Raw genomic sequence first — 24,978 nt, 5'->3', positions numbered from 1 at the left:
AAACAGTTGTGTGTGTGTATATATATGCATGCTTGTGTATGTGCATGCACCTTTCGTTCTCTCCCTCTCTTTCAGTGGGAAAGAGAGAGAGAGAGAGAATGAAAGGATGAAATTATTACTATAAATATCAGACTTTTATGGAATCAGGTGCATATTCTCAGAGTCCGTGCGCTGAGGCTTAAAGCAGTTCCTGTCCTGTGGAGGAATTCCCACTGCATTTACCTGAAATAACACAAATCAAATTTTTTTCAGTTCTCAGAGCAGTTTCCTGTCCTGTGGAGAAAATCCCACTGCATTCACCTGAGATAACACAAATCAAGCTTTAAAGGAAAAGCAAATAAACAAATCATGCTGTTAGTGTTGCAATATGTATCGCAGTGTTTCTGAAGTGGTGTTCTGAAAACAAAGTGTTTTGATATTGTATTGTTTAATTAAGGTCATTCAGTTTTCTTAACTAGATATATGAGAACTCTGTGTTCAAATATTGTTAGTCTGATCTGATTATATATGGTGTTGTTGGAAGTTTTTTTCACTTGGTTATACTATAAATTAAAGATACCAAGAAATTATATACTTGGTTTAATCCTTTATCCAACTGTAAACAAAAAATACTTTGGGTGCAAACTTTGTTTGCTTACATTGGATAAAGGATTAAACCAAGTATATAATTTCTTTCTATCTTTTATTTTTATATATATGGTGTATTGTTGCTGGTCATGGAGTTATTAAAAATGGTACACACAGATCTATAAGTTGACAGCACAAAAAAAATTACAGCTCTAAGATTGAATTTTGAGTTGGACTTTTCCCAGAGAATATGCTGTCCAAGTTGCCTTATGTGGCATGCACAAAAATGTGAAAGAAACTGAAGTGATGCTGAATGAAAAGAATGAAAGTATTCGATGCTGCAAAATGTAAGTTTCTGAAATTTGGCAGGCAACAATGAGATGCAAAGTATACACTTGGTGGGGAAATTCTGAAGGAAGCTGAGGAAACAAGAGACCTTGGGGTAGTGGTAGTAGAAAAGAATTTGAAGAGGTTGCAATGCACAAGTTGTGAAGTAATCACATCAGATTATAGCCATTATGTGGATGACCCTTAAAGTACAGAAATAAAGAGGTTCTGATTCCATTGTATAAGTGGTCTTAAGAGTAGAGTTTCTTGATTTACTAACCCTTAGCCTACTCACAATATTAATGTACTATAGGTTTACATCCTTTCATGGTTGGCAATCACATAAAAAATTAAGGGCTTGATCAAGCTTCATATGGATTATTATGCACATATTGGTCCCTTGGTATGGTGATGAGGATATATTGCCTCAGGGGTCTGTTTTAGGTCCATTGCTGTTTAACTTGTATATTAATGATATAGGTGAAGATTTGGATGGAGATATTCAGTTGTTTGCAGATGATGCAAAGTTGGGACGAACAATGAAGTGTAGTGAAGATGTTGTGGCCTTACAAGAAGACTTGAATAGATTGAGTGATTGGGCACGGAAATGGGGATGTGAGTCCGATGTTGCAAAATGTAAGGTTTTAAAATTTGGAAAACAAAGATGGGATGCAGAATTTATGCTTGGTGAGAATATATTGTTGGAGGTAAAGGAAATAAGAGATCTAGGGGTGATAGTGGATAAGGATCTAAAATTTAGGGGACACATCACCAAAACTGTGAAGACAACATAAAGGCTTCTGGGAATGATGTGGAGGACACTGACGTGTAGAAGTAGGGAGATTCTTGTTCCGTTGTATAAGGCTTTGATTAGGCCACACATGGACTACTGTGCCCAGATTTGGTCACCGGGTTTTCAGAAGGATGAAGAGATGTTGGAAAGGGTCCAAAGGAGATTGACTAAGGTAGTTTCTGACCTCTGGAATGCCGAGTATGAGGAAAGATTGAGAAGATGTAATTTGCAGAGTCTGGTGGACAGGAGGAAGAGGGGAGATATGATAGAGACCTACAAGTTGGTAAGGGGTTGTTATAGGATCAATGCTGGAGAAGTTTTACAGAGAATAGTGGGAGATCAGGGGAGAACCAGAGGTCATCCCTGGAAACTGTATAAAGAGGGTGTGAGTAGGGGAGTGAGAGGCAGGTTTTTTTCGTGCAGAGTTGTGAATGATTGGAATGCCTTGCCTGAGAGTGTGGTGTCTGCAAGGAGTTTGAATGTGTTTAAAACACGGTATAATGAGCTGTGTGTGTGTGTGTGTGATAAAAGGACTTCCCAGATGAATCTTTGACTCCATGAGGTCTTGGGACGGTAATAATAATAATAATATTGGAAACGGTCCAGAGAAGACTAAGGTAGCAACTGGTCATTGGGATGTAGGAAATGAAGACTGATTGGGGGAATGTTTGCAAAGCCTTATGAATAGGAGGAAGCAAACTGATATGACTGAGACATTTAAGTTGGTAAAGCACTGCTACTGGGTTAATGTGGAAGAAATTTTTTCATAGAATGAGAGAAAGGAGATAGAACAAGAGGACATCCACTAGAAGCTGTATAAGAAAGGTGTGAGCAGGAGCATTAGGAACAGATTCTTTGCATGGATTCTATGCTCTCTCATGCCAAAAGATAATCAAACCATGCCTCGAATCCATTCAGTTTCTGAACTCTCCACACTTTCAGGCATTGCCTTCTACTTACCCTCCCTGCACACACCCTCCTTATACAGTTTACATGGATGGCCTCTGGTTCTACCCTTGCCTCCCACTACTCTATGAAATACCATCTCCACATTAATCCGATAACAATCCCTCAACCAACTTACTGTATTTCTTGCCTTATAAGATGCACTTTTTTTGTACCTAAAATTTATCTGAAAAATAGGATGCATCCTATAAGCTGAATGCATCTTATAAACTGGTGCATCATATACACTGATGTGTTTTTTTATGTATGCACAGTTACGGTGCATCATCGCTTGTCAGTAATGCATGATCAGCTTGAATAGTTGCACGGTTTAATGGTTATTATGCACATTTAAACTAATAATCAATACATTATTATATTTACATTTTTTTATAACCCATGGATTCTACAAATCACAACAAGCATAGCTATATGACTATGTTTAAGCAGAGTGTGATTGAGTACGCAAAAAAAGACTGGCAATAATGCAGCAGAGCGGCACTTTGGGCCTCCACCTACAAATAAAAATGGTATGAACTTGAAGGAAACAAGAGCAGCAGTTAACAGAAGCAAATTCTAAACACAATAACACAAACTCCACAGAAAACCGGAAAAATGGCCAGAAATTGAAAATGAATTAAAAATTTGGAAATTGGATCAAAGAAGATTGGGTTGTTGCGTATCTACAAAAATGATTATTCAACGAGAAAAATTATTGGCAACAGAAAGAAATGTCATCAATTTTACAGGATTGCCATCATCGTGCTTTAAATTTATGCATGCGTGTGAAAACGAAATATCACAAAAATGCCAGACGAATTCAAAAATAAAATTATTGAGTTTCACAAATTCATCATAAATGCTAGAAAACAAGACAATTTTGAACTTTCACAGATAGCTAATATGGATGAAGTGCCGCTGACTTTGGGTGTACATTTGAACAAGACTGCTGACTCCAAAGGTAAAAAAAAATATTTTTGTTAAAACTTCTGGTCACGAAAACCTCACTATACTATTGTTTCGTCATGCTTTGTTAATGGAACAAAATTGCCATCTTTTTAATTTTTAAAAGAAAAACAATGCCCAAATAAAAATTTCCCAAAGGAGTTACATTCATATTCATCCAAAAGGATGGGTGGTTGGATGAGGAAGGGATGAAGTTATGGATAAAGAAGGTGTGGTCTGGACGTCCTGACAGTTTACATCAGAAACCTGCTTTGTTAGTATGGGACCAGTTTAGATGCCATAAAACTGAAGCTGTTAAGAATGAACTTCACAAAATGAACACAAAAATTGCTGTAATCCTAGGAGGACTCACCTCTGTGGTTCAACCTTTAGCAAAAGTGAGATATATACAGCAGTTAGCTAATGAAACCAAAAAGAATCCTAAGAAGTTCTTTCGATATGTAGCCAGCAAAAAAAAAAAGAATGATTATGGAAGAATGACATTGACTGGAGAAAATGGTATAAAGACAGCTGTTGTGGAAGATGTAGTGGAGATACTTAATGAGTAGTTCATAAAAGTCTTTTAATCTTGTGAATGTGACTTCATGGAGAGATTGAGAGCAGTTGATGATGGAGAGGAGAGACTGACAGTAAGTGAGCAAGAGATGTATGGGGAGTTGAGCAAACTAGATAATAATAAGGCTGTGGGACTTGATAATATATCACCACATATTCTGAAGGAATGTGTCAGGGAGTTGACACATGCCTTGACATATTTTTTTAATACAAGTCTTGCATTGGGTCAAGTTCCTAAGGAGTGGAAGGAGGGCAAGATTGTGCCACTTCATAAGGGAGGTGATAGAACTCAAGCATCATATTATAGGCCTATCTGTGAGTCAGGTTTTGTGGTTAAGTTGTTGGAGAAGCTGATGAGAACTAGGATCCAGAATTGGGTTGACAACAATGGTATTATCTTTGATGGACAGCATAGATTTACTAAAAGGAGGTCGTCATGTTTTAGTAATCTACTTACTTATTACAATAAAGTGACTGCTTCCTTGGACAGAGGAGAGGGATACACAGTAATATACTTAGATTTTGCAAAGGCCTCTGATAGATTACCGCATGATAAGTTGATAGTCAAACTAGAGCAGAAAGAGTTGGATATCATATTAGTGCACTGGATTGGAGACTGACTATCTGATAGGTATTAGCAAGTTGTGTATGGGGAAGCAATATCCAGGAAAAGGACAGTCACTAGCAGTGCCTCAAGGGTCTGTTTTAGGGTCATTACTGTTTAACTTGTATGTTAATGATATTGGCGAAGATTTGGATGGAGATATTCAGTTTGCAGATGATGCAAAGTTGGGACAAACCATGAAGAGTAGAGAAGATGTTGTGACCTTACAAGAAGACTTGAATAAATTGAGTGATTGGGCACAGGAACGGGAATGAGAGTTCAATGTTGCAAAATGTAAGGTTTTAAAATTTGGGAAATAAAGATGGGATGCAGAATTTGTGCTTGGTGAGGATATACAGTCAGAGGTGGAGGAAATAAGAGATCTTGGGGTGATAGTGGATAAAGATCTGAAATTTAGGGGAACACATTGCCAAAATTGTGACGACAACACAAAGACTTCTGGGAATGATGTGGAGGACACTGACTTGTAGAAGTAGGGAGATTCTTGTTCCATTGTATAAGGCTTTGATTAGGCCACATATGGACTGCTATGCACAGATTTAGTCACGTGGTTTTCAGAAGGATGAAGAGATGTTGAAAAGGGGTCCAGAGTAGACTGACTAAGGTAGTTTCTTATCTCTGGAATGTAGAATATGAGGAAAGATTGATAGATGCAATTTACAGAATCTGGTGGATAGGAGGAAGAGGGGAGAAATGATAGAGACCTACAAGCTAATAAGGGGTTGTTATAGGATCAACATTTGAAAGGTTCTACAAAAAACAGTGGGAGATCAGGGGTCATCCCTGGAAACTGTATAAAGAGGATGTGAGCAGGGGAGTGAGAAGCAGGTTTTTTGCATGCAGAGTTGTGAATGATTGGAATGTCTTGCCTGAGAGTGTGGTGTCTGCAGAGAATTTGAGTGTGTTTCAAGCATGGTATGATGAGCTGCGTGTATGATAAAAGGACCTCCTAGATGAGTCTTTGACAGCATGGGATCTTGGGTAATAAGATCCCAAGATCCCATGCTGTCAAAGACTCATGGGATCTTGGGTAATAATAATAATAATATATCAATAAACAAACCATTTAAAATTTGCAAAGGCCTCTGATAGATTACCGCATGATAAGTTGATAGTCAAACTAGAACCTTTCAACATTTGAAAGGTTCTACAAAAAACAGTGGGAGATCAGGGGTCATCCCTGGAAACTGTATAAAGAGGATGTGAGCAGGGGAGTGAGAAGCAGGTTTTTTGCATGCAGAGTTGTGAATGATTGGAATGTCTTGCCTGAGAGTGTGGTGTCTGCAGAGAATTTGAGTGTGTTTCAAGCATGGTATGATGAGCTGCATGTATATAAAAGGACCTCCTAGATGAGTCTTTGACAGCATGGGATCTTGGGTAATAATAATAATAATATATCAATAAACAAACCATTTAAAGAATTTATGAAGGAAAAATAGGTCAACTGGATGCAATCTCCAAATTTTGAGGAAACATCTACAGGTAGGAGAAAGACGCCCACAATTTCTCAGGTGTGTTGAATAGGTAAAACATTCATGGAATGAAGTGAAACCCAAAATTATTATAAAACCTTTTCAAAAGTGTGGCAGTAGTAATTCTCTTGATGGTACGGAGGATGACTTATTATTTCAAGACAGTGATGACTCGGTTTCTGATGAAGAATCAAGTTCAGAAAATTTTGAGAGTGAAGATGAATAAAGAGTTGAAAAGTTTAATGAAATTTATAAAAATTATTGTTTATATATATATAAATGTTAAAGATACCAAGCTATTTTAAACCTGGTTTTACTCCATTTGGAGCAAAACCAGGTTTAAAATAGCTTGGTATCGTTAACATTTATTATATTATACAAAAGGTAAAATACTTTCTACATATATATATATATATATATTATATGTTAGATTTTTTATGACTTGATTTTTTAAGAATGATTGTTTTTTATCTAATAAACAAATAATACACGTATTAAAATTTAAAATAAAAAATTAACTTAAAATAAATAAACAATACACTAACTTAATAAACTTCTCTGGATCCTCTCCAATACATTGTCATCCTCCCCTAAAAACCAGGCAACAAAATGTGTGACAGTAGTCGATATGTAGCTATACAAGGAAACCATGACCTCTTTGCTTCTGCATGCCAATTTCCTCCTCAATATTGCCTTAATCTGTTGGAATGTTCTTACGTTAGTAATGTGATCGCTAAACTTCGCTTCTCTGTCCACGATCACTCCCAGATCTCTCATTTCCTCCACGTTCTCCTTCAGAAATTCTCCATTAATTGTATACTCTGAATCCCAACCTTTCCTACCAAATTTCAAGGTCTTGCACTTTGCAATAGACTCACATAGTCTATTCAGATGCAAGATTCTGCAAGGCCACAATGTCCACTCTATTTCTCATAGCCCTCAAACATATAGCCTCATACAGAATGAGATCAATCAGATCTGAAGTATGGAAGTGAGGAAGGAAAACCTGGCAAGAACATAAACAGGTAAGGCATGCTGAGAAATAATGATATGGGAATATGTTAGGATCACAAGAACTTTTATATTACTAATGAAAAGTGTTAAATATTGTATGAGAAGTATTGTATCAAGGAGGATGTGAAAGAGTTATTCAAAGAAGTGGAAAAGAAGACAGAATAGGTGAAATTTGTGGGTCTGCTGTCATGCTATGATAGAGATGAAGGAGGGCAATGATAGTTAATGAATCAATATGCAAGCTGTGCAGAAGGATGTAGAGTTTGCGGACCTATGACCTAAGTTTAATGGATGTAAAGATTTGTACAATGCTGATGAACTGCACTTAAAGGGATTCGGAGTTAGGTATCTAGAGAAAGCTTTATTCACTGAGAGTGTAGAAACACAAAGTCAGGAAAACTTAAGAAATTAGAGCAGATGCAAATGAGTGTGGTAATGACCAACAAGTGCAGAATCCAGTTCTCTCAAGCAAAAATATTGAATAGAGTAGTCAGTTCAGGACGCAAAGGTGGTTGGGAGCCTAAACCGATGCTGCAGTTTCTATATACTTGTCTGCTGTCAAGTATTGGGCATTATAACAACTTGTTATAATGCCAAAAGTATCAGAAACAAGAGAGAAGAGTTTTTGGCACTGATTAGTGCAACCTTGCCAAATGTTACTAGAGGCAGTAGTGAGACTTTGCTAACAGAAGATGATGTAGTTACAGGACTAGGATGTGATGGATTTAATATTTTCAGGGAGAGTAGAGTAGACAGGACTGCTGATGATAGTAGATGAATTGCAGCGAATAAGAGTAGGAAAACTGAAAATGGCAGTTCTTTGAGTCAATCTGTATGAGATTGAGGCCAGTAGGACAAAATATAAAATTGGTTGCTGCTATATGCCAGGAGTGCCAGGGATAATGTTCAAGACACGAATCAGCAAATTAGTGCAAAATAATTACTCGACTTGCACAATGAGTAAGTTAAGTAATTATTATAGGGGACTTCAACTTTGCAGACATATATTGGAAGCAGGAAAGATCACTCTTCCAATATATGTCTGCAAAGTTGGCAGGAAGGAAATGGAATTGATACACTTACTGAGAGATAAGTACTTGAAGCAGAATGTGATGGAGAGGACCCAGGATATGAGAATGCTGGGTCTTGCAATAGAATCAGAAAACCTGTCCATAACTAAGGTGGCTACATTGCCTCCAACTGGGGAAAGTGATCAGAAATTCCAGTTAAGATGAGGTACAAGGCACGTGAATGTATCATAATCACCTGCCTGGAGGCAGCTTGAAGCAGCACCATGGCATAAAGATCTGCAAGAGAAGGATTTTCACAGTGCATTGGGGATTGTCAAGGGGTATCTGAAAGAAGCAATTTACCCTCCTGACCTTGGGTCAGGAGGGTAAATTGGGTAGGAGTTAGAAGGATGAGTAGTATCATTAAGTATGATGTGAAAACAAAGAAAATCTTGTGGAGGGTATATATTATTATTATTAGACACCTCCAGGGAGTCCAGAGACTCATCAAGGAAGGGCACCTGCTCTACAACTATGCCTCCGCCACTCAATCCACCAACTGACCACAACTACACCAATGCCATCTACCACCGACCACCACCACCACCACCACTAGTATTTCCAAAGAACAATCACAAACATCCATGCCCACGGCGGGATTCGAACCAGCAGCCTCTTGGCTGGAGAGCGGATATGCTAACCACTCGGCCAGCCAGGCTGGCATTAAGGAGAAAGGTAACCAGTTAACTCATGAATAATACAAGGATCAGGCAAGAAAAGTGAACAGTATGGTAAGGAAGGCCAATTAGATTATGAGAAGAAATTAGTCAAACAGGCAAAAGGAAATCCCAGTATTTTTTTCGCTATGTAGCAAGTAGGAGGAAGAATGCCTTTGGAAGGATAACTTTTATGAGTGCAAATGGTAGAGAGAGAGAGATAATGTAGGGATGAAATTGTTGGGCCACTGAGTGATCATTATGCAAGGGTATATCATTCAAGTGAAGATTATGCATTGGGCTGATATCAGAACAGAGGTACTTAGTATAATGCAGAATATGAATACAAATACAACTGTGGGATCAGATGGGATATCGGCTCGCATTTTATGAGAATGTGCATGGGAACTGGTGATATCCATGACTGGGCTAATTAATTTAAGTCTCACCTATGGCAAAATCTCAAGATCATGGAAGGAGGGCAAAATAATTCCTTTGCATGAAGGAGGATCTAAGTCTGTGGTAGCAAATTATAGACCAATTAGTATCTCAGGAGTGGTGGCAAAAGTACTGTAAAAGTTGATCAAAAAGAAAATTCAAGAATGGGTGGATAAAAATATGACAATCTTGAGAGAAAGCATGGCTTTGTGAAGGGTTGGTCATGTCTTAGTAATCTACTACATTTTTCTAATAGAGTGACAGCTGAGTTGGATAAAGAAAATGGCTATACGATGATACTGCTGGATTTTGCAAAAAGCCATTTGAGAGGAAACCATATGAAACTCTGTTACACAAACTGCAACAAATGGGAATGGATAGGAAACTGGCAATATGAATAAAAGGATGCTTGATAGACAGATACCAAAAAAGTAATATATATGGAGGAGCAGAATCCAAGAGACGACAGGCGATTAGTGGTGTGTCGCAAGGTTCATTGCTGGGACTATTGCTGTTTAATTTGTACATAAATGATATGGGAAATAAACCTGAAAGGAAATATTCAGTTGTTTGCTGATGATGTGAAATTAAGTAAAGTAATAGTTAATTAAGTAATCTAGAGAACCAGCAAGATGATTTAAATAGCTGGCAGTATAGGAAAGAATAATCGATATCAATTTAATGTGGAAAAGTGTAAAGTTATGCATTTCGGGATACAAAGATTATAAATCGGGCATCAGATTGAGGAAACTGTACTCCAGGAAATTGACGAAGCCAGGGATCAGGGGTATAGTAGTAGTAGTAGACAGAGAGCTAAAGTTTAGAGGGCATATTGCTAAAGTAGCCAGGGTAACTCACAGGATTACTTGGTTATTGAATAATACACTAACAAGCAGAGATAAGGGAATTATCATTCCTCTTTATAAAAGCCTTGATACAACCACATCAGACTTACTGTGCTCAGGTCTGGTCACCTGGGTTTCTTGGGGACGAGGAAATGGTGGAGAGGATCTAGAGGCAAGTGATCAAGATGGTGAGTGGTCTGTGGAATGCTCTCTATGGGGATAGATTGATTGAGGGTTTGTGGATTGCAAAAGTTGGCTGATAGGCAAAAAAAAAAAAAAAAAAATAGATAAATAAATAAAATAAAAAAAGGGGAGATATGATAGAAACATTTAAGTTAATTAAAGGCTTTTACAGAACTGATTCAGGAGAAATGTTTTAGACTTGGCTAGGGATGGGGAGCAGAACAACAGGGAAGTTGGGTAAGGTGTATGATTAGCAAGAGCATGAGGACTACATTTTTTGCTTGGAGAGTGATGAATGAATGGAATGGGTTGCCTGACTCAGTTGTGAGTGCCTTTTCTGTTAATGCTTTCAACAAGAGCTACAACAGATATTGTGTTGATACTTTGGGAATCCAACGATGAGTTTTAGGACTCCATGGAGATGCCATGCAATAGTTTAGAGGGCATATTATAGGGGGATCAATTAGTAGCACTGACTAAGTCAATGTGCCTGGGTAGGAACAAAATGGATGATATCTATTTAGAAATATATAAAGGGGGGGAGGAATACTCTTAACAGAATTATAAAAAATAAATAAAAAAATAATTTAATCATTATAAAAAAGAGCTATGTTATATGCAAAAGTAGCTGAACATAAGACATAAAAAGAATTTAAGTGATTGTCACAAAGATGGCAAAATCTTCTGGAGGCCATTTAAAAAAACAGCTTAGAAAAAAATGGAGAACAAAAGCCTAAAAAAAAAAAGAAGCAAGCTACATTATATGCAAAAAGTAGGTGAACAATAGTTATGGAAATAATTTGGAAAATAATATAGGAAGCAAATGTCACAAGGGCAATAAAATGTTCTGAAGGTTACTGAAAAAGCTTAGAAAGGATAAAATCTGCAAAATAAATACATATGATAAAAGCAAGCAAAATAAAAGTTGAAGAGACTCCAAAAATTCCAAATATTTATTTTGAATATTCAAAATAATTATTTTGAAAAATCATTAAAGATAAGTGGTGACAGAACAGTAATAAAATAATAATAGTAATACTACAAAAATAAAAATAATTCAAAGGAAGAAATGCAATCAGAAGATATCAAATTCATTTCAGTAAATTATGGAGACTACAACTGTGTTAGGAATAATTACCTTTATGATGAGTATGCGGATTTTTCAACCCAAAAAATGAATGTGACAAATAATAACTGGGTTTAACAGATCGTGATAATTGAGATAGTTAAACCAACTAGTTTCATCACATATGCTAATGGCTTCTTCTGAGTTAGGAAAACAAAAAAAAGTACAATAAGTGGTAAATATGAACTATTACATAACTAAAACCAAAAATGTAGGAACCATTACACAAAAGTAAAAAAACAGAACACATGGAGCACGGAAACTGGCACAGGTCACGCATTGTTCAGTAGGTATGCATGATATGCAGAAAAGTCTAACATGTGGAAAGATCTAATAAGTGACTTCCCAATATCACATAAAATCATTCCTTAGTTTTTGTCAAGTGTGCCTTGTGAGTGGATAACCATTGTAGCCTCTTTGATGTTGTTGTTGCTGAAGTTGTCTTCTATGTAACGCATGGAGCTCTTGTCCCATTCAATATTGTGGTGAGTATTGCAGAAGTGGAAAGCTAGGCCTGAGTTGTCTTCTCTGTTGTTAACATCTCCAGTATGATCTTTTTATCTAATTTCTAAACTTCTAGATTTTGCCCTATGTTAGTAAGGCCACAAGAATATGGAATATTGTCAACTCCAGGATGTTTGTTGAAAGGGTTGTGGTCCTTAGGTGAATGCAATGGAGCTTGTATAGTCACAATGGGCTTGAAAGCCACTCTTATGTCATGATATTTCAGGAGATTGGCGATTTTGAGAACAAGTCTACCAAAATGGAAAATGAGGCTCTTTAGCAAATGTCCTCCTGCTCCACGACAGATTCCTGTTGTGAATCAAGAGGAGAGAAGAGTATTCTTTGTTTTTTCTTATAATATTCATTGCTCACCAAAGTTGGAGAAGAGAATGTAATTCTTCTTTTAGTGTTACATCATCTCCTTAATAGAGATTGCCCCTTTCTTTTTCAGCATATGTATAATACCCAATTTTTGGAGACATTAATAACAACAGAGAAGACAGCTCAGGCCTAGCTTTCCACTTCTCCCAGCAATATTGAATGGAACAAGAGCTCTATGCTTTTACATGGAAGAGATGCTATGATGGTTAGCCATTCACGAGGCAGACACATCAGAATCAAGGAATGTGATATCCCGACGTGGGCATGGATATTTGTGATCTTCTGTGAAAATACTAATAGTGGTGGTGGCTGGCAGTAGATGGTGTTGGTGTAGATGATGAAGGTAGTTGTGGTTGGGGGAGATGAGTGGTGTAGAGTAAATACCCTCCCTCGATGAGTCTTTGGATTCCCTGGAGGTGTTATATAATAATAATAATATTCGAAAGTCACTTATTAGATCTTTCCACACATCAAACTAACTTTTCTGTCAACTATCATGCATATCCACTGAACAAGGATTGACCCTCGGCAGCTTCCATGCGCCACATGTTTCTGTTTTTTTACTTTTGTGCAACAGTTTCAACACATCCAGTTTAGTTATGTAATGCTTCATGTTTACTGCTTACCGTATTTTTTGTTCTTCCTAACCCGGAAGAAGCTATTAGCATATATGACAAAACTAGTCGGTTTAACTTTTTTTTTTTTAATGTGGTTATCACTCATGAAAGGTTATTACTAAACTTATAGTACATTTGTACTGTGGGTAGGCAAGGATTTTTTTTTTTCCATTTTTGTCAACTTATATATATATATATATATATATATATATATATATGTTGTAATTTTTTCATTGTCTTGAAACCTTACCCTAAATACCAAACATGGAACTTTTTCAGCCACTTCAGGCCTCCAATAAGTGAGTAGTCTGACACAGGGTGATGAAATTCATCTTCCACCTAAAGATAATCACAAACATCCATGCCATGGCAGGATTCAAAACCATGACCTGCTGGTTGGAGAAAAGGTATGCTAACCACTCGACCAACCAGGCTGGCAAACCATCTATATTATCACAACCCATTAAACCTAGCGTTAGTTATCATTTGTCACTTACTTAAATTACTTTAATTTTCAACATTTCGACTTTCATATTAGGGTCATCATCTGGAGTATACATATACAAAGACAAGCTGTGTGTGTGTGTGTGTGTGTGTGTGTCTCTCTCTCTCTCTCTCTCTCTCTCTCCCCCCCCCACAAATGATGACCTTAATATGAAGGATGAAATATCGTGAAATGAAAGTAATTATTCCTAACACAGTTGTAATCTCCATAATCCACTGGATGGGCAGAAGAGGGGGGGGGGGATAATAAAGACCTACAAGTTAGTAAGGGGGTTGTTATAGGATCAATGTTGGAGAGCTTTTACAGCAAATGGTGGGAGATCAGGGGGGAAAGAACCAGAGGACATCCCTGGAAGCTGTATAAGGAGGGAGTGAAAAGCAGGTTTCTTGCATGTAGAGTTGTGAATGATTGGAATGCCTTGACTGAGAGTGTGGTGTCTGCAGAGAATTTGAGTGTGTTTAAGGAGTGGTACGATGAGCTCTGCATATGACAAAAGGATCCCCTAGATTAGTCTTTGACTCCATGGGGTCTTGGAATAATAATAATTTAGTGAAATGAATGCTGATCACTGTGTAACATTAAAGGAAAAGAAGATAAAACTTGAGGTAGAAAAAACGCCAACCTGAAATGTCTGATGTGGCTAAAGTAGATGATATTTGATCAGAAATGTTCAAATGTGTAGGTCTAAAAATTTTATATGGCTGCACTGCATAATTCAGAGTGCTGATCAGACTTGAAAAGACTTTAAAAAAAAACTGTCCAAGAACCAACTTAATTTAAAACAAGTTGGATTCAAGGATTGTTGGGATGAGATTTTTATTATTGTTTAATTTGGCATTTCCATTGAGTCCAAAGACTCACTATAGAAGGCCCATATTAACCATTATTCACTTATCAAACATTTCACACAATACTTATCAAGCATGTGTATTATTCATGCAATAATTATCATACTTTTCTTTGAATTCTTTCACTGAAAAAGAATTCATGACTGACTCTGGAAGTCTGCTGTACTTATTCACCACCTTGCAAGCAAACGATGCAGTCCTAACACTGCTTGCTAACCATATTATACATATACTGGCCACTGAAACCTTTCTGACATCACTTACACAATATATATATATATGCAAAATACTTGGTCACGTACATCACCACATGTTCTAGGCAATTATTTAAGGATGCTGCTAGTCAGTAAATGTCAACAGTGTTGATCACAATAAGAAAAACACAGCATCTTTTGGAATCTGATTAACAGCTTACTGTGGGTACCTGTCAGGTGGCAGCAGCCATGAATTTGAAAACAGCAGAGTCGATTGGTTTCTCAAAAGGTGAGATATCCCAAATGTTTAATCAATGGAAAAATAAACCACACTGTTTGTCTAAGAGGCATAACTGTGGTCCTACGACAGTTTGTCTTAGTCCTAAGTCAGTTCTGATGAACAGCACATGTGGAAATACGTGAAGAAAGACATTGAAGAAATTGGCTGTCTATATAAAGAATTTTTAGTGGTTTCTGTTGCACCATTCCAAATGTGAGCCAGTATCCCAAAATTGGGCAGATTTGGAATTTGTACAGAGTTAGTAGCTAGAGAAATGAAAGTAATGTCTTAAGTGAAAAAAAAAAAAAAAAATTTTTTTTAAAAAGCCAAGAATGTAGTATAGAAGAGATGTGTTCTAGGGGTAAATGTGGATAAGGTCACCGAGAGAAGGTTGTTTTTCTATATGAGGGCAGGATGAATGAATGAATAAGAGAACAGAATCCTGAGGAACACCTGTACTAACAAGAAAATCTAAAGAGTGAGAACATTCTCCACCATTACATGCAATGAAAGGCCAGAGAATAAAGAAAAAAAAACTGATAAACAAATTACAGAGGATAGAAAACAAACTAAGAAGGCAGGCAATTTGTTGAGCTCCTGATGTTTTGAAAATGCCTTAGAAAAGGAAAAGATTTCTCCAAACCTTTCAGTAGCACATGTCCAGAGATGAGTAACATAGTCAAAGAGATCTACCATGGATTTTCACTGGCAGAATCCATACCAGTGGTCAACGATTAGAAGATATTTAAACAATAGGAATTGAATTCAAAAAACAGTAGCATGAATGCTTAAATTGGAATTCCTCTACATATACAGTTGCATGTTCATGGATTAAAACTACTGGACTGAAATTAAAATTAATTAAATTAAATTCAAATATAATAGTTAATTATATTTGAATATAATTAAGTATTATATGATATATTTAAATCAAAAGTTTGGGAAATTGAGGATATCAATTTCCCAAACTTTTGGAATGGTGAGACAGTCGTTCCGATTAAGATTAGGTCTATGAAGTAAGATTTCAGCACTTTCTTTATATAAACGTTCATGTTTATATATGGATCTATGTAGTAGCTTAGCGTTTTGCCACTGAATCCTGTGGTTAGCTTTTTCGATTCTGTGTTGTGCAAGGCCATATTTGTGAGGTTTGATAAGATGTGGTTTTGATGTTCGGAGATACGTTTATTTATAGATCTTTCTGTTTGTCCATAGTAAGACAAGTTACACAAACATGGTACTTCGTATACACCAGGAAGAATCACTGGCGAGGTGTTTGTCCACAGTAAGACAAGTTACACAAACATAGTACTTTGTATACACCAGGAAGAATCACTGGCGAGGTGTTTGTCTTTTGTAGAAGGCAACAAGTTGAGAATTTGATTGATGGGTTTATAAGTAGCAATGAGTTGATATTTTTTCATAATTTTTCCAAACGTTCAGAGATGCCTTTAATATATGGTATAGGAGCCTGTGGGCTTCTTCTTGTCTTAATTGATTTGTAGGAGAGTGAATAATTATTTTGGGGGTTGTTATTGAATTATATCCATTTAGTAAGGCTACTTCTTTGATAATTTCCAATTCTTGTTTTAGAGATTCTTCAGAAGAATAAATCTTGTGTGCTCTGGATACTAAAGATTTTATGATACCATATTTTTGAGATGGATGGTAAGAGTGGATATTTATTTTTGAGGTTAGTATTGAATTAAAAAAAATTACAAATTTATAATTTGTAATTTTATTTTGATAATTTCCAATTATAATATTACATAATTACATAATTTTCAAATATGTAATTTGATAATTTCCAATTCTTGTTTTAGAGATTCTTCAGAAGAATAAATCTTGTGTGCTCTGAATACTAAAGATTTTATGATACTGTATTTTTCAGATGGATGGTAGGCTGATGTATTATGGATATAATGACCTGAAAAAGTGAAAAAGTTGGTTTTTGGTAGACAGCAGTGGAAATGGATCCATCTTGCTTACGCTAGATGTGTACATCAAGAAAGGAATACCATTTGATGATTCTTTTTCTAGTGTGAACTTGATGTGAAGATGCAGGGTGTTGATTTGTTGTAGAAATGAATAGAGTCGTGGTTCTATGTCACTCAAAACTGCATCAACATAGCATAGCATTTTAGTATTGAAGGGGATTAGAGTACTCAATCCACATCTTCTATTTCATTGCTAGTAGTAATGTTTTCCATTACTATTGCTAATTATTACTGTTTATCATATGTGGATTTGTTTATTGTTTTATAAATTCACAGCAGAATTTTCTTTTCATATAATGTAAACTGTTTCTATTTCTTCAATATGTTAATGTAAAGTTTTTTGTTGCTGTTGTCTGATTGCTTTATTGACTTCCTTGCTGCTCTCATTGTATATCTTAGTAGCATGAATATCACATAAGTCATTAAGCCAATTACTTCTATCCTTTTGTCTTTATTTTACTGATAGTCTACATTACCTCCAGTTGGTGAAAGCGATCATGTGGTATTGACTTGGGAGGTTGCAAAATCTGTGGATTTTGCTATTAAGAAGGGGTATGTATGGAACTACAGGTTAGGCAATTATAACAAGCTTCGGAGTGAGCTTGCAGCCATCCCATGGCAGAACATATTGCAAGGGAAAGATGTTAGCAGTGCTTGGGATAAAATCAGCGGGTATCTGAGGAAAGCAATATCAGATTGTGTCCCCATGGTCAGGAGGTCAAACAAGGCAGGCATTAGATGGATGAGCAGTAGTATCAAGCTTGAACTGCAAAAAAAGAAAATGTTATGGAGAATTTACAAGGAGAAAGGCGATCAGGACACCCATGAGCAGTACAAGGCTCAAGCTAGGAAGGTTACCAACATAGTAAGAAAAGCTAAATCAGATTATGAGAAGACCTTAGCCAAAGAGATCAAGGGTAATCCCAAAGAGTTCTTCCGCTATGTGGCAAGTAAGAGGAAGAATGACTTCGGAAGGATAACCTTAGTGGGTGCTGATGGTATTGAGGTGACAAAATCAGATGTAATAGTCGAGTTACTGAGTGATCACTTTTCAAAAGTCTATCACCCAAGTGAGGATATCTCTATACCTATAGCAATACCTAATGTGAGAATTGAAGCTAAAGAATCAGAGGTATTAAATATATTGCAAAACTTAAATGCAAACACTGCGGTAGGCTTAGATGGAATATCAGCTCGGGTGTTGCGTGAATGTGCAAATGAATTGTCAACCCCTCTTACCTGGATATTTAATTTAAGTTTGAACTCTGGTATGGTCCCTAGGGAGTGGAAGTTAGGCAAAGTGGTTCCTTTGCATAAGGGTGGCTCTAAAAGTGCGGTATTGAATTACAGACCAATCACCATCTCAGAAATAGTGGTAAAAGTATTGGAAAAGTTGGTTAAAGACAAAATTCAAGAATGGGTGGATCAGGATATGATACTCTATAGAGGCCAACATGGTTTTGTTAAAGGTAGATCCTGCCTTAGCAATCTATTAACTATTCATAATAGAATAACATCTGAGTTGGACAAAGGAACTGGCTACACAGTGGTACTTCTGGATTTTTCTAAGGCTTTTGACAGGATACCCCATAGAACACTGTTACGCAAATTGGAGCAGATGGGAATGGATATTAAATTGGTGATATGGATAGGAGAATGGCTCAGGGAGAGATACCATAAGGTGGTGTATGGAGGAGCCGAGTCCAGAATGAGGCAGTTAACCAGTGGTGTGCCTCAGGGCTCTGTGCTTGGGCCAATGTTGTTTAATTTGTATATAAATGATATAGGAAACGGCTTAAAGGGAGATATTCAGTTGTTTGCTGATGATGCAAAGTTGTGTAGTGCAATAAAAAATCAAGCTGATGTTGAAAGTTTGCAGGAGGATTTAAATAAGCTGGTAAAATGGGCAAAAGAAAATGGATGTCAGTTCAATGTGGAAAAGTGTAAAGTCATGCATTTTGGGATTAAAAGATTACCAGCTGTGTACTACATCGATGGAAAGGTACTCCAAGAGATTGATGAGGCTAGGGACTTAGGGGTATTGGTAGATAGGGAGATGAAGTTCAGAGGACACATTGCTAAGGTGTCTAAGATTGCACATAGGATTACTTGGTTGTTGAGGAACACACTGACATCCAGAGATAAAGAGGTTATTATTCCCCTTTATAAAGCATTGATACTTCCACATTTGGATTACGTTGCTCAGGTCTGGTCACCTGGATTCCTTGGAGATGAGGAGGCTGTGGAGAGGGTTCAGAGAAGAGTGACCAAGTTGGTGAGTGATATAAAAAATGCTCCCTACATTGATAGATTGAGAGCTTGTGGATTGCAGAGATTGGTTGATAGGCGAAGAAGAGGGGATATGATAGAAACATTCAAATTACTAAAAGGTTTTTATAGGATTGATGCAGGGGAAATGTTTCAGCTGTGTGATAGTGATGGAAGAACAAGAGGTCATCTCTGGAAATTAAAGAAGAGTGTGGTTAACAAAGGTGTCAGAACAAGGTTTTTTGCCTGGAGGGTGGTGAATGAGTGGAATTCATTGCCTGACTTAGTTGTGAGCTCTTCATCTGTAAATGAATTCAAGAGGAGATATGACAGATATTGTTTTGCTAGTTTGGGTCTCCCGCGATGAGTCTACTGACTCCATGGAGATACCCGTAATAATAATAATAATAATAATTCTCCATTACACCATTTTTTTCCATTGTGTTTTACTCTGAATTACAAATGAGTTTTCTGCTGTGGCTTTTATACTCCCCTTGATATGATTCAGATGTTTTCAATCTTTTAATTCTCCTTCATTCAATTATTATTTTTTATTATTGTAATTTTTGTTTTAATTTAATTTTACATTTTCTTCTCTCCTCTGTTTTAGCTACTTTGACAATATTTTATCTAGGTTGATTTATACATAACAAAAAATATTTAATATTTATTTTGTTCCTAAGAATAATTCCAATTAGAAAATGATCACCATAACACTTAGCTTCTCTGTAAGACCAAATATTCTCGATGCAGTCTCTACGTCTTTTAGTGTTATGATATGATCTATTTAGTGAAATGTATATCCATCAGGAGATTTCCACGTTTGTTTTTCATTGTTTTCCTTGATAATTGTACTGTAAGTAGCAAACAAAACAAACACAAAAAAAACCCAGCTTCAGACTTAGGCTATACTGATTACAACATCCAAAAAAAAAAAAAAAAACTAACCTGCTTCCTGGTATCACTTTTCTTCTGTTCCTATAGAGATACCTGAAAACCACTAATTAATCAGTAACCACAGTATACATTCTAGCACTTTCAATGCACAGCATGTCTCCTAGCCTAAATTATTACCAACTATAGATGTTTGAAAACTTCTGTTCTATTTGTTGACCTTACTGTCGTATATGACACTGTATGGAAAGAGGAGTTACGATATAAGTTATACTATACTATTGGCTAAGGAGAACGGATGTCAATTTAATGTGGCAAAATGTAAGGTTATGCATTTTGAGGTGAAAAGATTAGCAGCAGTATATCACACTGGTGGAACTGTACTCCAGGAGATTGACGAGGCCAGGGATTTGGGAGTGTTGGTGGATAGGGAGTTGAAGTTTAGGGGGCACATTGCAAAAGTGGCTAAATCAGCTCATCAAATCACTTGGCTGCTAAAAAAAACATTGACGAGCAGAGACAAGAAAGTTATTGTTCCTCTGTATTGAGTTTTGATAAGACCCCATCTCAACTACTGTGCCCAGATCTGGTCACCTAGGTTTCTTCTTGATGGGGAGGAGGTTGAGAGGATCCAAAGGTGAGTGACCAAGATGATAGCAGGGTCTATGCAATGAACCTTATGAAAACAGGTTGAAGATTTGTGGGTTGCAGAAATTGGTTGATATGCGGAAAAGGGAAGATATGATTGAGACATTCAAATTGCTGAAGGGTTTCCATAGGATTAATTCAGAGGATATTTTTGAGAACAGGATTGGTGATGGGAGGACTAGGGCAAATCCATGGAAGCTGGGCAAGAGTGTGGTTAGTAAGGGTGTTAGAGCTGAGTTATTTACTTTTAGAATGGTGAATGAGTGGAATAAGCTTCCAGAGTCTATTGTGGGTGCTATGACAGTAAATGAGTTCAAGGCAAAGTATGATAGATACTGTGTGAATGTCGAATAGTCGTGATGGACATGATGTTTAGGGCCTCCCTCGAGGAGTCTAATGACTCCTTGGAGTCGCCCGTAATAATAATAATAATAATAATACATGGTATGATACAAGTCATACCATGCCAATCCATCATACGACTTATTGGTAACATGCTTTCTGACAGATTCTTTCATGTGGTACTGGGAAACAAAATGAGCAAACTGAATAATGGGCTCCCACAGGGCTCAGTATTAGCACCAATCTTATTCAACTTATATACATGTGATCTACTAACAACTAGATCAAGAAAATTTGCCTATGCTCATGATATAGCCCTCGCCACCCAAAATAAGAACATTGAAGTAACTGAAAATAGTCACAAATGACCTTGGACTCATTGGAGAATACTTTCAAAAATAGAGACTAACACCAAACCTCAATAAGACCAAGGTTAGCTCTTTTCACCTTAATACCAAATTGGCAAATAGGAAACTTCAGGTCAGCTTTAACAACATAACACTGCAGAACCAAGATTTCCCTAAATATCTGGGTGTGATTTGGATAGAACACTATCTTTCAAAAGACATCTGGAGAATATCACTTTAAAGATCAGAACCTGTAACAACATCATACAAAAACTGTCGTTCTACTTGAATTCTTCTGCTACTGCACTGCAATGCTCCACGTTGGGTCTACTCTGCTATCCTAGCCTCATATCAAGAAAATTGACACACAAATAAATGCAGTGATGAGGCCAACGACAGGCTGTGTCAAATCCACTCCCAATCTACTGGCTTCTAACTTTGAGCAACACTGCACTACCCAACCTGCAAAGACAAGATGCTCTTGTAAAAGAGTACAAAAAAATAAATAGCAATCCCCTGTTACAAATACATGAAGACTTCCCACATATAAGTATAAATCACCTTAAATCCCGACAGCTTCCACTAATACTGGCTGAAAGAACTAGTAATACTAGTTTAACTTGTATATTAATGATATAGGTTCTCAAATTTGGTTCCCATTTGAAGGGGATAAATTAACTATGGAAAGGGTACAGAGACGGATAACAAAGATGGTTTTAGGCTATACAATGTTGGTTATGAGGATCGGCTGAGAGAACATGGACTGCAGAGTTTGGTAGATAGAAGGAGAGGTGATATGAGACTTTTAAACTGTTGAGAGGTAGTTGTAGGGTTGACAATGGGGAAGTTCTTTCGCTTGGTGGAACGGGAGAAGGAGCAAGGACAAAGGGGCCATCCCTGAAAGTTACAAAAGGAAGCTGTGAGCAAAGAGTGAGGAGTGGTTTCTTTGCATGGAGGATGGTTGAACCGTGGAATGCATTGCCTGATAGAGTGGTGAGAACAAGAACGGTCAATGAGTTCAAGGAGTGGTATGATAGACTTCGTGTTTTCTAGGAAAGACCTCCCACAATAAGTCTTTTGACTCCATGGAGGCCTGAGTCATAATAATATGTACATTACTGTCTCATTTATATTGTCTCACAAATATGTATTTATATATTTTGATGTCATGTGTCTTTTTTTTTATTATGCCATACACTAAATAAATACTATCTACTGCATAAGTCTTGCTCTGAATGGCTTGTGTACGATGACATTCTAAAAGTTACCAGGTTTAGCATAATAAGTAGAAGCCTACTTAGCAAATTGACATCTCATGGTCTAACTTTCATCCCTTGTAATTTGGTGATAAGCTTCCTCAATAATTGTTAATTGTGGTGTGGTACTCATTAATATGAATGTATCAATTTACTAAACATCTGTGACAGTCATTTAAAGATCAAATTAATGCTTGGTAATCTCTCTCTTTATCCAATAACGATGGTGCTAATTAAGAATTTTGTTATTTGTGTTGCATAACAGTTCCCACTATTAACTAATTGTTGCTGTTTGCATCAGGTAGCAAACTGCTTGTCCTCTGAAGATGCTGGGTATAAAATCAGCAAATAAGTAAATAGATATATTATTTATTAGTTTATTATTATCTTGTGTTATGAATTAAAATCAATTAAAAAATTTTGATATGAAGTGCCAACATATAAGCCTTTCTACTTAGTAATATTCTTGCTATTCTTAGGAGGGGAAGGCTAACCTTGTCTAGCACCCAAAACACAATCCTGTTTATCTCATATCACAATTTGCAAAAAAAAAAAAAAAAAAAAAAATTGGTGCCTTTTTTCTGATCATGACATTACTTTTTGCTTATACAATTACTGGTGATTCTTGCCTCATAGTTCTATCCAACCACATTCACAGATACATTTTGTTTATGCCTTGTGCCTTTTCTCTAGATACTTCTAAAAGTGCTATACTGAACAGCACCTATGAAAATAACTTTTCCTCAGTTATAACTGAGGAAACGTTATTTAATCTCATTTATAAAATTTAATTTTATCCTCTTGTATGGTCTTTTCAAATTACTATAACGCTATTTAAGAAGGGGGAAAATGATCATATATACAAATTTCCTTGTGTGTGGAATAATAATAATAAATAAATAAATAAAAATCTTGCAACATCTCTGATGCAGATCTGTAACAGAACAAGAAATGTGCCGCATCATGTCAGAATGGCGTGGAGTAAATTTTTCTCAGAAAGTTTGCAACAGTGATTATAGTACAATCTATAGTACATCAGTGCAGTGTGTGGATAATAAAACTGATGAGGGTTAGGAAAGAAGCTCATTGACATTTTTCTTGAAGAATTGCAGGTTATTGTTCTTTTGGGTACATTTCATGAGAAAGGTGTTCCAGAAAACAAAGGTAGATGGAATACAAGAGGCTCATTTGTTCAATGATATTCCTTACCGTCCATTTATATATAAATATAAATGAAATTAATTTTCTCCTTTATTTTATTTGCATATTCTTCTACAGAACACTAAAAACTCTAATAAATGAAAGGCAGTGTGAACTTCTGGGAAGGAAAAAAAAAAAAAGAAGTTAAATTTCTATGGAGGTGTCAGGAATAATAATAATATACCTCGTTGACTACTTACACGAATCAGAAATGATACCAGTTTTGGTGGGAAGGTATTAAAAGTTTGCTTCGCTATTGGTCTTTCCGAGTCACGGGACCAAAGACACTGATTATAGAAACACACCCGGAGCAGAGCTCACTATATCGGAAGGCCATCCCCGGGGGGGGGGGGGGGGGGATTGAGATGAGAACGGCCTTCGGATATGGAGGCTAGCAGAGCAATCAACGAATAAGCAACAGCGGCTGACCTATCAGGATGTTGGGGAGCAGAAGTGGCAACTCTGTCTCACATAAAATCTCACAAAGTCCGGCGACATGGCGAGTAGTGCCGCCATTAAATAAGCACCTGGTGGGGCCACTGCCACAATATGATAATATTGTGTACGTCTCCAATACTGCGGAGCAGAAAGCAAATGGAGAAACTACTGCTCTACTTTATCTCCAGAGCAACTACCATGGCGAGCGATCTCTTTTGGCCTCGAGTTCCCGGCGTCTCTTAAATGGGACAAGGGTGCGAAGAATCTCCGGACTCAAAATGGTGTCCACTTTTAAAATCGCAACTTGGAATGTCAGAACCCTATATGAAGCTGGCAAATTAAGAAATGCCACAATCGGATTCAATTTATTACTGATTTATTGATTTCATCATCTACTATTGCAGCTACACCATGCCGATGTTTGTTGTCATCATTCCCAGAATAATACATGGTCATATTATCTTGTTGACACTTTCCAGATCCTGGCCATCCTGTCTCGCAAATTCCCAAAATCCGGAAACCAGGTCTCTTCATTTCTCTTGTGGCATTTCTTAATATGAAGAGACTTGGCGTCCGGATTTGGGGAATTTGCGAGACAAGATGGCCAAGATCTGGAAAGTGTCAACAAGATAATATGACCATGTATTATTCGGGGAATGATGAGAACAAACATCGGC

At 36.8% G+C, this 24,978-nt stretch overlaps 1 protein-coding gene across 2 annotated transcripts in view; it reads right to left on the bottom strand.

The window, feature by feature from the left end:
* The window catches only part of LOC150110457 (methionyl-tRNA formyltransferase, mitochondrial), a 207,819-nt gene extending 183,469 nt beyond the window's left edge, over positions 1–24,350 (bottom strand). The window contains exon 1 of one of the 2 annotated variants that reach the window (XM_090393962.1): positions 24,064–24,350. The gene's annotated coding sequence lies outside the window, so the exon portion shown is untranslated. Of the gene's footprint in view, positions 1–20,124; positions 20,742–24,063 lie in introns of those variants that run through there. The other variant, XM_090393969.1, reaches the window with a different exon arrangement.
* Positions 24,351–24,978: the final 628 nt, after the last annotated feature.

This window comes from Typopeltis vanoorti, chromosome 1, assembly GCF_054136105.1.
Source record: "Typopeltis vanoorti isolate ZY-2024b chromosome 1, IOZ_Tvanoo_1.0, whole genome shotgun sequence".
In the NCBI taxonomy this organism is placed as follows: Eukaryota; Metazoa; Arthropoda; class Arachnida; order Uropygi; family Thelyphonidae; genus Typopeltis; species Typopeltis vanoorti.
This window is presented reverse-complemented; position numbering and strand designations above follow the sequence as displayed.